This window comes from Amblyomma americanum, chromosome 1 (assembly GCF_052857255.1).
Source record: "Amblyomma americanum isolate KBUSLIRL-KWMA chromosome 1, ASM5285725v1, whole genome shotgun sequence".
In the NCBI taxonomy this organism is placed as follows: domain Eukaryota; kingdom Metazoa; phylum Arthropoda; class Arachnida; order Ixodida; family Ixodidae; genus Amblyomma; species Amblyomma americanum.
The window spans coordinates 538,431,324-538,443,994 of NC_135497.1; positions in this window are offsets into that span (position 1 = coordinate 538,431,324).

A 12,671-nucleotide genomic window follows, 5' to 3' on the forward strand; every position below is an offset into this window, starting at 1 on the left:
ACTACATCCCTCCACGCCCTGCACATTCATCGAATCACCGCAAAGTCTTCAATAAACGAGTTCACTTTTAAATTAAGTATTCAGCTTCAATGCTAACGCTTAAGTTGCACCAATTTGAGCGGATCAGTTGCTGCAGGGTTGGCCCCGAAATCTACGGGCATGAAGCGATGCACTAGCTGCCAGGCAGAGCACATTATTCTAAGCGGAGGCAAACTTCAAATCAAGCCACAACCGCTACTAAAGATGACCTGCAACATCCTGCAGGACACCATGAGATTCGCACAACTGTTGACATTTTCTGCGAAAGTATGGGTCGTAACACAGCGCGGTGAAAAAATGGCACAGCTGTACATAAAACGTGTATTGAGCCTGTGTATCACTGCCAGTGTCAGGCGTAAGCCCTGAGCTTCGTCGCACTGGTTCCAAAAATATTGTTACGTGGTCCAGGCGGGAACGACGCGAGAACGCCCGGGCACAGCACACAGGTCAAGAGCACAGGGCGGCCCGCACAGAGCACAAGGCACAGAGCACCGAATCCCAGAGCACGCGCGCCTCCGAGAGTCTTCATTCATCTCTTCTTCTATCCGTTGCATGGCCCCCGGTCGCAAAAAAACACCGTCTCGGTGGAAATTAGGGCGGGGCAAGAGATTGCGACACGTAGGGCTTGAGGCGAGAGACGTGGACAACGTCACTCTGAGATGAACAGGAGGTGGTCTTTGGAAAGGCGGGGCAATCTCGTAGGTGACGGCGGTGACCTGGCGGAGCACACGGTATGGGCCAACATAGCGGGACATTAGTTTTTCGCAAAGCCCGACACGGCGTGTGGGCGACCAAAGCAAGACGAGGGCTCCAGGGGAAAAGTTACCATGCGGTGGCGGCGGTCGTAGTAGTCCTGCTGTGAAGCCTGCGAGGTTTGTAGGCGGGAGCAAGCCAGCTGGCGGGCGTGGTCGGCGCGGGCAATAGCGTCGTGGGCATATTCAGAAGGCGGGGAAGGGGATGTCGGAAGCAGCGTGTCCAAAGGTAATTGGGGTTCACGACCGTACAACAGATAGAACGGGGAGTAACCGGCAGTGTCATGACGAGAAGAATTGTAAGCGAAGGTCACGTATGGAAGGGCAATGTCCCAGTCCCGATGGTCCGGGGAAACGTACATTGCGAGCATATCCGTGAGAGTGCGGTTGAGGCGCTCTGTAAGACTGTTGGTTTGGGGATGATAGGTGGTGGTCAGCTTATGTTTTGTTGAGCAGGAACGGAGAATGTCGTCGACAACTTTAGAGAGAAAGCAACGGCCGCGGTCGGTGAGAAGTTGGCGGGGTGCACCATGACGGAGGATGAGGTCGTAGAGGAGAAAATCGGCCACGTCGGTAGCAGTACTGGTGGGGAGGGCCCGCGTGATGGCATAGCGAGTAGCATAATCTGTCGCAACGGCAATCCATTTGTTTCCGGAGGTGGACTACGGAAACGGGCCCAAAAGATCCAAGCCAACACGATAGAATGGTTCAGGGGGCACATCAACAGGCTGGAGCAAACCCGCGGAGAGCGTGGCGGGACGTTTCCGGCGCTGGCACTGGTCGCAGGCACGAACATAGCGGCGGACGGACTGGTAGAGACGGGGCCAAAAGAAGCGACGACGCACGCGGGCGTAAGTACGCGAGACACCCAGATGTCCAGCAGTGGGGAGGTCATGGAGCTCGTGGAGGACGGCGTTGCGCAGATGCTTCGGGACAACGAGCAGTTGGTCTGGGCCGGCGGAGTTCAGGCGTCTGCGGTAGAGTGTGTCATGATGAAGTACAAACCGGCGCAGGGCAGGGTCAGATGGAGAGGATTTGAGGCGGGAAATAATAGAGCGGAGCTCGATATCTCGTCGCTGCTCATCGCCAAGGTGAGTAAGAGCAGAGAGCGAGAAGAGGTCAGCGGCGGAGTCACTACCAGAATGATCAGAAGAGTCAACGGGATATCGGGAGAGGCAATCAGCATCAGTGTGTAGCCTACCGGACTTATATACCACGGTATAGTCGTAGTCTTGGAGGTGTAAAGCCCAGCGACCTAGGCGGCCAGTAGGATCTTTCAGTGATGAGAGCCAGCAGAGCGCATGGTGGTCGGTGACAACCGTAAAAGGGCGGCCGTACAAATATGGGCGGAATTTCCCAACCGCCCAGACAAGGGCTAAGCACTCACGTTCGGTAATTCAGTAATTGCGCTCCGGGGCGGAGAGGAGGCGGCTGGCGTAGGCGATGGCACGGTGCTGTTCGGATTGCCTCTGAGAGAGAATAGCGCCGATGCCATAGCCACTGGCGTCTGTGCGGACTTCAGTGGGAGCTGTCACATCGAAGTGGGCCAGAACTGGCGTGGTAGTAAGCTTCAATATCAAGGTGGAAAACGCGTGTGCTTGGTCGGGTCCCCAGATGAAGGTGGCGTCCTTTTTCAGGAGGTCGGTGAGGGGGCGGGCGATGTCGGCGAAGCCTTCAACAAATCGACGAAAGTAGGAGCACAGCCCTAAGAAGCTGCGGACGTCGTTACAGGAACGTGGCTGAGGAAAGTCTTTAACGGCTCGGATCTTATCAGGGTCAGGGTGTACCCCCGTGTCGTAGACGACATGACCCAAGATGGCGAGTTGACGGCGCGCGAAACGGCACTTAGACGAGTTGAACTGCAGGCCAGCATGACGAAAGAGGGAAAGGATCTGAGAATGGTCAGTGAGGTGAGAGGAAAACGAGAGCGTAAAGACAATGACGTCACCGAGATAGCACAGGCAGGTGGACCACCTAAAGCCTTGCAAAAGAGCATCCATCATGCGTTCAAATGTGGCTGGTGCATTGCATAATCCGAAAGGCATAACTTTGAATTGATAAAGGCCATCAGGAGTCACAAAAGCGGTTTTCTCACGGTCCTGTTCATCTACAGCAATTTGCCAGCAGCCGGAGTGAAGATCTATGGACAAGAAGAATTTTGCACCATGGAGGCAGTCAAGCGCGTCATCGATACGCGGCAGGGGGTACACGTCCTTTTTAGTGATCTTATTCAGGTGGCGATAATCAATGCAAAAACGCCATGAGCCATCCTTTTTCCTGACAAGGACGACGGGTGAGGCCCAGGGACTGTGTGAGGGTTCGATAATGTTTTTTCTAGCATTTTAGTAACTTCCGCATTGATTACATGACGCTCGGCGTGAGAGACCCGGTAAGGGCGGTGGCGGATGGGAGGGGCATCGCCTGTTTCAATGCGGTGCCTGCCGGCGAGAATTTGACCCAGCGCGGTGTTGTTCACGTCAAAAATATCCGAAAAAGATTCGAGAAGGGCACGAAGCTTGGCAGTTTGATCGGGATGGAGGTCAGTAGCCATCATGGTTGTGAAGGTGTCGGTCGACAGAAGAGACTGCCGGCGCGGTGCGGCGGTTTCTGGAACTGGGGTAGCGGGCAACGTAGCCACGTGGCAAGGAGCGAGAGGGGATAGCGTAGCGACGCAGATGTCGGACGGTAGCACTTGAGAAGTGAGGCCGAAGTTGAGAAAAGGCAGAGAGAGGGCGTTGGCTTGAATGGTGGCAATGGTATGAGGTAGGGCAACGTTACGGGTCAGGAGGAGGTCAAGATTGGAAGTAACGAGATAGTCGCCATCGGGAAGTGGGTGAGATGGGGTCAGTGGAACAAAAGAGGCGGTTCGGGATGACAGGCGAGCATATGCGGTACTGAACAGGCGCAGTGATACATCAAGTGGGTCTGAATCCAGCATTGGAAGGGCGAGGTGTAGAACACCCTCCGAGCAGTCAATGAGGGCGGAATGGTCAGTCAAAAAATCTAAGCCGAGGATAAGGTCATGGGCACAGGTGGCCAGGACGGTCGATAGTGACGTTCAGAAGATTAGGTCGAGTGGTCGAGAGAGGATTTGTAGCCCGGGGTCGTTGATGCAGCGTCACCTCCGGGAGCTGCATCACTTAGTTTTCTAATTGGGAGCGGCTGCGAGAAGGCGACTGGGGGGAACAAGAGCGGCGGCCCTGCGGGGACGGAGAGCGGGAGGGGGTACGGCTGGTGCAGACGGTTCGGACGGGGCGCGGGTCGAGAAGTTGTGGGATGAGGCGGGATTGTAGAAAGAGGGTAAGACGTTGCGGGGCGTTGAAGACCATGGACTGCGGCAATGACGGGCGATGTGGCCAATGCGAGAGCACCGGAAGCAAATGGGACGGTCGTCCGCCGTGCGCCAGTTATTGGGATTGCGGGAACGGGGCAGAGAATAATAGGTGCGACGAAAAGCACAGGGAGGGGGCTGGGGGGTGTCCGGGCTTCTGATGGCGCACACTGCCGGAGCGAGGTTCAGATGAGCGAGTTCCTGCCGCACGACGGCCTGAATCTGCGACACAGCGGGCAGGGTTGTATCAGGGACGGAAGGCGGGGATATCACAGGTGCGAGGGCCTCCAGTTCACGTCGAACGATCCGGGTGACTGAATCGGTGACGGCAGGGGCGTCCGAGGGCGTGCGGAATGGTGATCGGTTGTCCTCACAGGAAGATGTCGCGGCCGTGTTGGGAAGGCGAGAAAACGACGGCGAAATGCGGCGGCCTTTGACTTGCTCAAATCGACGGCACTCGTTTATGATGGAGTCAATTGAGGTACAGTCTTTGCAAACAAGCAAGTGGAACGCATCGTCGGCAATGCCTTTGAGCACGTGGCCCACTTTAACGGTCTCACTCATTGCGGCGTCGACCTTGTGACAAAGCGCCAAGATGTCCTGAATGTAGGCCACGTAAGTCTCGGTAGAAGATTGTGCACGAGTAGCCAGCTGTTTCTTGGCGCGAGCTGGCGGTCATCAGGTCTACCGAATAGCGTCTTCAACTTTTCCTTAAAGGTGTCCCAACTTGTTAGCTCTTCCTCGTGGGTCTCGTACCATACGCGCGCCATGCCATTGAGGTAAAAGATGACGTTCGCGAGCATTAGCGTAGGGTCCCACCTGTTGTAGTTGTTGACACGCTCGTAGAGGTTAATCCAGTCTTCGACGTCCGAGCCATCTGTGCCGGAAAACGTGCCGGGGTCGCGAGGAGGAGCCATGATGACGAAAGGAGGGGTAGTGGGGGTAGTGGGGCTCCTTGACCGGCTGGGTGGAGCCATGGTGGTAGTCCCGGCCTGACGAGTACTACGAAACTGCGTAGTGTGCGCAGCGTAAAATCCGCACCTCCACCGCACCGGCCAGACAAGGGCTAAGCACTCACGTTCGGTAATTGAGTAATTGCGCTCCGGGGCGGAGAGGAGGCGGCTGGCGTAGGCGATGACACGGTGCTGTTCGGATTGCCTCTGAGAGAGAATAGCGCCGATGCCATAGCCACTGGCGTCTGTGCGGACTTCATTGGGAGCTGTCACATCGAAGTGGGCCAGAACTGGCGTGGTAGTAAGCTTCAATATCAAGGTGGAAACGCGTGTGCTTGGTCGGGTCCCCAGATGAAGGTGGCGTCCTTTTTCAGGAGGTCGGTGAGGGGGCGGGCGATGTCGGCGAAGCCTTCAACAAATCGACGAAAGTAGGAGCACAGCCCTAAGAAGCTGCGGACGTCGTTACAGGAACGTGGCTGAGGAAAGTCTTTAACGGCTCGGATCTTATCAGGGTCAGGGTGTACCCCCGTGTCGTAGACGACATGACCCAAGATGGCGAGTTGACGGCGCGCGAAACGGCACTTAGACGAGTTGAACTGCAGGCCAGCATGACGAAAGAGGGAAAGGATCTGAGAATGGTCAGTGAGGTGAGAGGAAAACGAGAGCGTAAAGACAATGACGTCACCGAGATAGCACAGGCAGGTGGACCACCTAAAGCCTTGCAAAAGAGCATCCATCATGCGTTCAAATGTGGCTGGTGCGTTGCATAATCCGAAAGGCATTACTTTGAATTGATAAAGGCCATCAGGAGTCACAAAAGCGGTTTTCTCACTGTCCTGTTCATCTACAGCAATTTGCCAGCAGCCGGAGTGAAGATCTATGGACGAGAAGAATTTTGCACCATGGAGGCAGTCAAGCGCGTCATCGATACGCGGCAGGGGGTACACGTCCTTTTTAGTGATCTTATTCAGGTGGCGATAATCAATGCAAAAACGCCATGAGCCATCTTTTTTCCTGACAAGGACGACGAGTGAGGCTCAGGGACTGTGTGAGGGTTCGATAATGTTTTTTCTAGCATTTTAGTAACTTCCGCATTGATTACATGACGCTCGGCGTGAGAGACCCGGTAAGGGCGGTGGCGGATGGGAGGGGCATCGCCTCTTTCAATGCGGTGCCTGCCGGCGAGAGTTTGACCTAGCGCGGTGTTGTTCACGTCAAAAATATCCGAAAAAGATTCGAGAAGGGCCCGAAGCTTGGCAGTTTGATCGGGATGGAGGTCGGTAGCCATCATGGTTGTGAAGGTGTCGGTCGACAGAAGAGACTGCCGGCGCGGTGCGGCGGTTTCTGGAACTGGGGTAGCGGGCAACGTAGCCACGTGGCAAGTAGCGAGAGGGGATAGCGTAGCGACGCAGATGCCGGACGGTAGCACTTGAGAAGTGAGGCCGAGGTTGAGGAAAGGCAGAGAGAGGGCGTTGGCTTGAATGGTGGCAATGGTATGAGGTAGGGCAACGTTACGGGTCAGGAGGAGGTCAAGATTGGGAGTAACGAGATAGTCGCCATCGGGAAGTGGGCGAGATGGGGTCAGTGGAACAAAAGAGGCGGTTCGGGATGACAGGCGAGCATATGCGGTACTGAACAGGCGCAGTGATACATCAAGTGGGTCTGAATCCAGCATTGGAAGGGCGAGCTGTAGAACACCCTCCGAGCAGTCAATGAGGGCGGAATGGTCAGTCAAAAAATCTAAGCCGAGGATAAGGTCATGGGCACAGGTGGCCAGCACGGTCGATAGTGACGTTCAGAAGATTAGGTCGAGTGGTCGAGAGAGGATTTGTAGCCCGGGTCGTTGATGCAGCGTCACCTCCGGGAGCTGCATCACTTAGTTTTCTAATTGGGAGCGGCTGCGAGAAGGCGACTGGGGGGAACGAGAGCGGCGGCCCTGCGGGGACGGAGAGCGGGAGGGGGTACGGCTGGTGCAGACGGTTCGGACGGGGCGCGGGTCGAGAAGTTGTGGGATGAGGCGGGATTGTAGAAAGAGGGTAAAAGCGCAGCATGGCGCAGGTGTACTGAGCCGGAGTACGCGGGTTCGATACCGACCGCAGCCTCCGAGTTTTGATGGCGGCGAAACGCAAAAGGCGTCCGTGTGCTGTGCAATGTTTTTGCACGTTAATGATTCACAGGTGGTCGGAATTATTCCGGAGCCCTCCACTACGGTACCTCTTCCTTTCTTCTCTCAGTTCCTCCTTTATCTCTTTCCTTACGGCGCGGTTCGGCTGTCCGCCGCGATAAGTGAGACAGCTATTGCGCCATTTCCTTTTCTCAAAACCATTTTATTTTTAACCCAGGACAACGGCCCGGCACATCGAAACCACGACTTGAGGATAGTGGGCACTGTGGCTGCGGATTGAATCAGCGATGTGTCCCAAAACTGGATCAGCGCATCATGACATACCTCTGCTGGAAAAATGTTCAAGTGGTGCAAGAAATTATTGTTTCTTTTTTTATTCCGGGAAAAGGCTGTTATAAGAAACGTTACTTCAAACAAATGGTGATTAGTATTCAATAGAAGCGATTTCACAAACTGTCAAGTCGGAAATGTTTGTGTTATAACAACTACTGATTGGTTGACAGGTAAAAGGCTGAACCGCGGGAACGTTGGTCATTGAAGAGCTCCATTTCATTTTACGCAAACAATGTATAAACACAATCTTATTCAAAACAAGTGGAAGTACAACATATCGAGTGTCGGTGCCGGCTTAGTAATTCTAGTCTAATTGAATTCCTCAGATCAATGGAAAAATTTAACTCAGGCATAGCAAAAAAAAAGAATTGCGTCTACAACGCAGAAAATAAGAAATTTCTGCACATTCGTGGAGCAAATATATATAAACACAATCAACATATGCGATTGAGATATATGCCTAATATTTTTTAATATAGCACCTAAAGAAACAAAGATTTACAGAACATTTGCATATTTCTCACCCTTCAACCCCTAGTGTTCTGTCCTCTTTGTTCTAAGCCCGAAAATCCCTAAACTTTGAACGAGTTTAGCAAATAAGGCTTTAAGGAAATAGCTTATGAAATTTCTGGTTTAGCTTTCCACGTCGCCGCGGCCGTAGAAAAATGGCCTTGCGCCGCCGCCGATGAATACCAGGCGCCGCCGCTGCCGACTAGAAACGACCGTCACGCCGCCGCTTTTCGAAACCGACAAGGCGCACATCTCTAGCAGCGGCAATTTAAGTTCACACGACGGAATAGAGGTGGCGCTAGCTGTCTAGGGGAAAAATAATTTTACATACGGCTGCGCGTCAACCACAGTTGAAAGAGAACGTGCCTCCTTGGCTTTGAACATCTTCTGTCCTCAGGAGCACCGTAGAGGTTATCTCGTTTTAACTTATTTAAACGCCACATCAGAATCAAGTAGCATACTGTGTTGTGCCGAACTGAAGTCGCGTTCGGTTGCTTGGATAAAAGGTTTGCGCACGAGTGTAGAACCGAAAATTCACACAATATACCTCTTTAATAGCACAGTGCAGCGCATCAATACACTGAAGTTCAGAAGCGTTTTCTTTTGAGCGTGTCGAACCGCTACCGAATCCATTATTTTACCCGGAACTGGAACCATTCAAAGGAACAGTTTCGAACCGTGCTGGGAGTCGGTGCAGTCCCGTTTTTCTAGCAAAACAGAGAAACACCGCGAACAGAGAAAGCACCTAGAAAGAATAGGTTCCCTTCCGTTCTGTCAAGTACGATAAAATATGTGCGAAGTAGGTGCAACAACCATGTTGCGCAGCAATAAATTTCACAAGTATTCGCTGTCTCAGAAAGCAGATACAAAATAAGACCCGCCACGATATGGCTAGATCACTGGCAGTGGCGCTCGGCTATTAATCCTAAGGTTGCGGGGTTCGATCACGGCCGCTGCGGCCGCATTTCGATGGTCGCGATAAGCAAAATAACAGGTATGCTGTGCGACATCAGCGCACGGCGAAGAAACCCAGCTGCAGCTCCCATGAAACAATGTTACATGGTCCAAGGCAGGAACGACGCAAGAAAGCCCCGAGCACAGCACATAGGCCAAGAGCACAGGGCCCGCACAGACCACCCAAGCCCAGAGCACGCGCACCTTCGAGACACATCATTCACCTCGTCTTCACCAAGAATATCCGTTGCACGGCCCTTGGTCGAAAAAGCACCGTCTCGGTGTAGATTAAGGCATGGCAAGGAATGGCGAGATGTAGGGCTTGAGGCGAGAGACGTGGACAGCGTCACGATGAGCTGCACGAAAGGTGCTCTCCGGGAAGGCCGGCGCGACCTCGTAGGTGACAGCGGAGACCTAGCGGAGCACACGGTATGGGCCAACATACCGGGACAGAAGTTTTTCGCAGAGCCCGACGCGGCGTTTTGGCGACCAAAGCAAGACGAGGGCTCCTGGGGAGAAAGGTATACCATGTGATGGCGGCGGTCGTAGTAGTCCTGCTGTGAGGCCTGCGATGCTTGTAGTCGGGATCAAGAAAGCTGAAGGCGTGGTCGGCCTGGGCGATTGCGTCGTGTGCATGTTCAGAAGGCGGTGAAAGATGTCAGAAGTAGCATGTCCAAAGGTAATTGGGGCTCACGGCCGTACAAAATATAGAACGATGAGTAGCTGGCAGTGTCATGACGTGAAGAATTGTAGGCGATAGTCACGTATGGAGGGGCAATGTCCCAGTCTCGATGGTCCGGGGAAATATACATTGCGAGCATGTCCGTGAGAGTGCGGTTGAGGCGCTCTCTGAGACTGTTGGTGTGGGGACCATAGACGGTGGTCAGCTTATGTTTAGTCGAGCAGGAACGGATAATGTCGTCGATAACTTTAGAGAGAAAGCACTGGCTGCACTGCTACTCGCTAGAACATATAGGTATTGTCATGCTTGTGACTCGTGCTGCTTTGTAACTACCTCCAGGCAAAATTGATGCCTTTCGATCAGAGCGGTACATAGCCCCGCTTTCATGCTTATTCTATAGTCTTTCTTCCTGCTCGTAGTGTGATGTAAATACTCTTTTTTTCACAAGATATTAATCACTGAACAACGGGAAAAAATTATATTTATTAAAACTGTGCGTTTGCACGTATACAAGGACCAACTCAAACACACATAACATCGCTGACAGCATTTTTGTATTCACATTTGTAATCACTGCACGCTCTCTCTCTCTTCGTTGACGCTAGCACTGAAACTAGTTTCAGTGCTTTGTTATGAAAGCGCGGGCCTTTTCCATAACTCTTCTATTAGCCGAAGGAGCAAGTGTAAAATATTTCAAGTACAAAATGCAGCATCTTTACCACTTTGGCAATTAAATAAATTTTTACACTCACCGCGCCTGACGAAGCGTCATATTTGTTCTTGTAGGATCTCTTTGACCACGCACCATCTGCGATGACTGCTATCGTGCGTGTACCGTCACTGTCAATGTTGCCACATTCTCTTGCCTGCTTTGCCTCTTCTGCGCCCGATCTTTTCATTTCCTCCCAGGCGGCTTGATTGATAATGTGGCCAACGTTGTCCTCTATTTTTGTGTAAGTGTCCGATGACATTCTTGGGATGTTCATAGACGCAAGCAGTTCGTTAAGGTTTGAGAAGCCATAGCCAATTGACATTATTCCACATACCGCTGATGTGTTTACATCACCGCAGCCGATAGAAGCTTGTGCGTCAGGTGGCGGGTCCGTGTGGATGACATCCTTCCTTCGGCACATCCTGCATACGAGAGTCAACGTGCTTCAAAGACCTTGCTTTCTTTCAGACTCACAGTCCATATCCGCTAAATTGCAGTTGAAGGGAGCATGGAGGGCGGTCTTTTGCAAGCTGCTCAACAGGTACTGAAGGCTAACAATGCGCCGCCCATGAATTCCAGCACTTGCACTGCCGTTCTTTACTGAGGAGGTCGCGGAACCTCCAATAGCAATATCTTCGTCGCACGACCCTGTAGCGCTCATCACTGAAGATGATGAAGATGGCAGGGCACTTACTGGCACCTCCGGTTTTCTGATGAGGGCTTCAACGTCTGCCGGCCTTGGGTTGTGCTCGTTGACTTCAGGTGTCGAATAACCTTCAGCAACGTGGCCAAGGTCACCAGGATAGCGAGAAGAGTGTCTTTTGCTGGTAGGAGCTTCGTTTTCGAGAGCTGGCCGCTTTCTGGTGTTCGCAATCAGTGCACCTGCACGCTTACGCTTCCCGTACCTGAAATTCTTTGATGGCATTTTCTGCTGACTTGTTGCCTGCTGGTATTCAAGCCCTTTGAGACAAATCTACTGCTGTCAAGACAGGGATCAAAAGTATGGCGCACAAAAGTGCCACAAGATGATGACCACCGTTAGAACAAGCCAAACACTCAAGCCTTGTTGGTGCTGAGAAGCTGAACATGGGTGTTCGGCGCTGGGAACGCTCGTACGAGACTAGGAAAAGTAAGCTACAGGCTGTCACTGCACTCGAGGACATCGATCTGTAGCTATATAAGGAAGGCTACACGGGAAAGGGAAGAAGACCAGCCATGAGGCCTTGTGCTAGGAGCTCCTTTCTTTGCTTTTATTTGGGGCTGGCTACATATGTGCTCAACCCAATGGACCTTTTTGCAGTAATGTCCTGGGGATGCGCCGAGTCTCTTCAGCCATTTTAATCGAGCACACCTGTTTGCTGAAGCGAAACCAGAAACCCCACCCTACCACTGAAAATAATTTTCTCAGAAAAGTCGAGGGAGCTTAGGCGGCCCAAACCAGAAACGCTAAATTGGTGGGTTACTGCGAAATGGCCCATTGTCTGACGCCCACATCCTTCTTTGCTGAATGGCTTCAGAGGGGTTAACTTTTTTGTGCTTCGGTCCCCCGAAATTTCGCCGCGTACCTACAAAAAGTTCTGGGCTCTACTCTTTGAACGCGCAAGAACGAATGCTTTCGTGTCGCTGTGTAGTTTACATACCTGGAGGGGGGATAGAACTTACCACCTTTTTTGGGGGGTGCTTAAGTGCTACCATCTATCGACAGAAAAAGTTCAAATCAGAGCTGTCTTGTTAAACGAAAAGTAAGGGCAACAACAGCAAAGACAATGCGAAATAAACACTGGCAGCGCAAACAATGAGAGCGCAAAAAGCTTTTCACTGAGGCCGCGTCGCCGAAACGGCGTCCACACTCGTACACGGCCACTAGGCTTGCATTGTGTGTGGGGACGGAGGAATACGCGGAATACAGAATAGCCGGCTGAATTGCCGATGGGGAGGTGTTCCCAAGGTGTGTCTCCTTCTGATAGATTATCCATTGCTGGTTTCAGCTTCACTTGTAGACCGTTTGGTACGATATTAGCCCGAGGGTACGTTTTTAAGGTTATGACATGAAGGTCATGTGTAAGCCGCTTATCAATTATTTTTCGTAATTTAAGAAAGGCTGAAGTTTTGAAACAGGGTTGAAGGTGATATGAGAACAAGGGAAGCGGAGTACTCACACGGCCTGTGTATCAGTCCCGGCGCACTCGCTGGGCGGAACCGCAACGCTTCCGGAGGTCATATGGTAAAAAAGGGGTACTGGGGGTGAATCCTATTTTATCCACAAGTTTAATACTATTC